The sequence below is a fragment of the Schistocerca cancellata genome, chromosome 7 (genome assembly GCF_023864275.1).
Source record: "Schistocerca cancellata isolate TAMUIC-IGC-003103 chromosome 7, iqSchCanc2.1, whole genome shotgun sequence".
Classification (NCBI taxonomy): Eukaryota; Metazoa; Arthropoda; class Insecta; order Orthoptera; family Acrididae; genus Schistocerca; species Schistocerca cancellata.
Genome location: NC_064632.1, coordinates 321,012,646 through 321,017,095, shown reverse-complemented (window position 1 = coordinate 321,017,095; position 4,450 = coordinate 321,012,646). Strand labels below are relative to the sequence as shown.

The 4,450-nt window shown below is 44.2% G+C and overlaps 1 non-coding gene across 1 annotated transcript; it reads left to right on the top strand.

Moving 5' to 3' along the window:
* The first annotated feature begins 3,855 nt into the window (after positions 1 to 3,855).
* On the top strand, positions 3,856 to 3,928 carry Trnav-cac (transfer RNA valine (anticodon CAC)). Its single transcript has one exon. It is a non-coding gene; the product is annotated as a tRNA-Val (tRNA).
* Positions 3,929 to 4,450: the final 522 nt, after the last annotated feature.

Here is a 4,450-nt window from a genome sequence, read left to right as displayed (position 1 = left end):
TTTCGGCACCACTGTGCCATCATTAGTGGGTTTAGGTTTTTATTTATTCTGCAATGTGAACATGATTATAAAATTATGTGCATCTTTAGCTCAAACAATAGATCGTTCCTTTTTGTAAATATCTTTACATTTGGTGATTCAGAAAATTCATGCACACCAAATGTAAAGGAATTTACGAAAAGAAACGATCTATTGTTTGAACTAAAGATGCACATAATTTTAAATCATTTAAAAATAATATTCACATTGCAGAATAAATAAAAACGTAAACCCACTGGTGATGGCGCAGTGGTGGCGAAACGTGTTTGAGTACTGAGAAAAAACGGTGTTTTTCATTACTGGCGGACCTCGCAGCCCCTTTTTGTTTCGACGTCGCACACAAAACACAGCTACTAGCTGTTATACATCAATTTTGATAGTGAATGCGAAATGGAGAAATTCCTCTGGTGGTCTCTCTTGCGCCCCTACCAGCAGACCGAGACACTGCTAGCAGAGCTGCCGCGAGAAGAATTGCCGTGGCGCGCCAGTGTGAGGGTCACAGTTGAAGCGGTCATCCACTGGGTGGAAGAGCGCTTTCGAAGTGTGGGTAGACCGTGACTAGTGGGGAGCCCTTCCACTAGACGGTGACTCTCGAGGAGGAGGTGATAGTTTCCAGGAGTACAGGGCGCAAATTTTACAGATCTTTGCAGAGGTGCAGTTTTCATACATTCTTTTGTCAGTACCTCATTCATTCATACATCATATTCCATTAATGCAATTATGGTGGAGAGCCTTCAGAAATGAGACTGAGTCAAGTTGAACATTAACAGGAAAAAGAGACCCTGCTGGTTACTTCTGTGAAGTATACAAACAGCAGATTATGACTAGAGCTAATCTACTCAGACGGATAGCTGACAGCTATGGTAATTATCTCTAAATCATTTTATATTTTTAAAAACTCCTGAAGCGATGTAGATGAAGCTGATACAAGTTACACTAGTGGCCATTAATATTGCTACGCCAATAAGATGACGTGCTACAGACGCGAAATTTAACCGACAGGTAGAAGATGCTGTGATATCCAAATGATTAGCTTTTCAGAGCATTCACACAAGGTTGGCGCCGGTGGCGACACCTATAACGTGCTGACACGAGGAAAGTTTCCAACCTATTTCTCATACACAAACAACAGTTGATCGGCGTTGTATGGCGAAACGTTGTTGTGATGCCTCGTGTAAGGAGAACAAATGCATACCATCACGTTTCCGACTTTGATAAAGGTCGGATTTTAGCCTATCACTTTTGCGGTTTATCGTATAGCGACATTGCTGCTCGCGTTGGTCGAGATCCAATGACTGTTAGCAGAATATCGAATCTGTGGGTTCAGGAGGGTAATACGGAAGGCCGTGCTGGATCCCAGCGGCCTCGTGTCACTAGCAGTCGAGATGACAGGCATCTTATCCCCATGGCTGTAACGGATTGTGCAGCCACGTCTCGATCCCTGAGTCAACAGATGGGGACGTTTGCAAAACAACAACTATCTGCACGAACAGTTCGACGACGTTTGCAGCAGCTTGGACTATCAGCTCAGAGACCATGGCTGCGGTTAATCTTGACGCTGCATCACAGACAGGAGCGCCTGCGATGGTATACTCAACGACGAACCTTTCGGATGAATGCAGGTTCTGTTTGCATCATCATGATGGTCGCATCCGTGTTTGGTGACATCGAGGTGAACGCACATTGGAAGCGTGTATTCGTCATCGCCATACTGGAGTATCATCCGGCATGATGGTATAGGGTGCCATTGGTTAAACGTCACGGTCACCTCTTGTTCGCATTGACGGCACTGTGAACAGTGGACGTTACATTTCAGATGTGTTACGACCCGTGGCTCTACCCTTCATTCGATCCCTGCGAAACCCTACATTTCAGCAGGATAATGCGCGACCGCTTGGTGCAGGTCCTGTACGGGCCTTTCTGGATACAGAAAATGTGCCTTGGCCAGCACATTCTCCAGATCTCTCACCAATTGAAAACGTTTGGTCAATAGTGGCCGAGCAACTGCCTCGTCACAATACGCCAGTCACTACTCTAGATGAACTGTGGTATCGTGTTGAAGCTACATGGGCAGCTGTACCTGTACACGCCATCCAAGCTCTGGTTGACTCAATGCCCAGGCGTATGAAGGCCGTTATTACGGCCAGAGGTGGTTGTTCCGGGTACTGATTTCTCAGGATCTATGCACCCAAACTATGTGAAAATGTAATCACATGTCAGTTCTAGTATAATGTACTTGTCCAATGAATACCCATTTATCATCTGCATTTCTTCTTGGTGTAGCAATTTTAATGGCCAGTAGTGTACTTAGTAGGGGTTGTTTTGGGGAAGATTAGACAGCGAGGTCATCGGTCTCATCGGACTAGGGAAGGACGGGGAAGGAAGTCGGCCGTGCCCTTTGAAAGGAACCATCCCGGCATTTGCCTGGAGCGATTTAGGGAAATCACGGAAAACCTAATTCAGGATGGCCGGTCGCGGGATTGAACCGTCGTCCTCCCGAATGCGAGTGTACTTAGTATAAGATACCTGGGCTCGCAAATGTAAGGAAATGCCCCAAAATAAATTGAGAAATGTTGAACATGTGGCGTCACCAGATGACGTAGCCCACGGCATGTGCAGCGGTTGGGCTTGGGTGTGAAGGGGTGATTGACAGATGTTAAAGTTGCATTCGAGCAAGCGCTGCAAATTTCGAACAGCTTTGTAAATGTGATCTATTGTAAACGTATAGGTTACAAAATTATTGTCCTCAAAGTAACGAAACAAAAGGTGTTCCTATTTTGTGTTTCTTTCGTTTTATCCATTTCTTTTTTTTTTTTTTTTTTAGCTTCCTACACAACTGTATTCACAAATAGAAGTTTACATGAATGCGGTACATGACTCCCTGGTCAACATGAACTGCAGACAAGGAACACTTGAGATCAATATTCACTTTATCGAGAGTCAATGAAATTTGAAATTGTCGGAATAGAGCACGGGATTTGCTTAGACAAGTGCTTCTTTATTCACAATTGTCTCAGTCAATTTGGAGGATTTATGATATGAGTTAAAGATAAGATAACGATTAAAAATGAAAAGTTATAAAATATTAAAAAGTGACAGATAAAGGCAATAAAATAAAAAAATATTCTTAGTACATTGCTGCGAAAAATCGTCATCGAGCGCTCATCGTCGTCGATTAAATTCACCTGTCGCGCCTGCTCATGCTTTTGATTTTAAGTAACCTGAAACCAGTTATGTGTCAAACACAGAGCAAATATAATCAAGACAATTGCGAATAAAACAGAATTTTATATGAGTGACAGACTGCAAATGAAGCGTAATAAAACAAGTCCTTGTGGTTTGAGCTATTTCTCAACTCTGTGATGATGAAGGTACAGTACATTAGGCTCTAGCGCAATAACTATATTCCCGCTTTATAACAAATGCACTGTTCGATAAGAATCCATCTTTATTTGGCCCGACTACACTTATATAGTTTAAAAAAAGTCTCAAATATTGTCACAAACAGCGACGATATGACATCTGACGACTTTTAGAGGAGTAACAGTCAAGTAAAGTATTATTTGCGTGTCAGTGTGTGTGTTTGTGTTATTTACGCTGCATCTGCGTCTCAGATTCCTAAGTGAGGTGTCGGGATAACTGCACCACGCGCGTCCGAACCTGCTCCAGCTCGCTGTGGTAGTGAAAGCAGGTGGTGGCGATGGGGGGGGGCGGTGGAGGGGAAGGAGGGGTGTGGCGAGATAGAGATAGAGGGGGGAGGGGGGGAAGCAGTGTAAATTTCCGTGTCTATCTTGTCCTCGAAGACCAGCAGCGTCTGTTTCCGTAGTGTAGTGGTTATCACGTGCGCCTCACACGCGCAAGGTCCCCGGTTCGATCCCGGGCGGAAACATATTTTTCAATTCCAAGAGTAGTTTCTTGTTATTAAAAACAACGGAGCTCGACAACGTAGTGTGCGTGAATACGAAATGGGTTTCGAGTTACGTAATGCCTCCACACCGTCACTCGTCCCCCCTTTGCATTTTCCACCGTTGAAATGCTATATCTCTCTTTACTACAACACCGTGCAATTGTGTAGTGGCGTGACGTGGTAAGCCTCTTGGCGACCTGCCTGCACGATGCTCTCTCTTGGGTATGGTGACTTGCTTGCTTCCAGCCCATCTCGGTCAGGCTGTTAATTTGGTATGTCCACTGCAATGGTGAGCCCCCTCTAGGTCTTCAGCCACCGACTTTTTCCTCTGTGAATTTTCTCCCATTGCCTCTTATCTTCTGTCAATGTAACCAAAATATTTCAACTTATTTTGGTTGATAACAGTCGACAGTCCTGTGATGACGCCGAACTGCCTCAGTTCATTAGTTCGATGTACCATTCGTGGTATTCAAAGTAATCTTCTAGAGCATCACATTTCCAAAG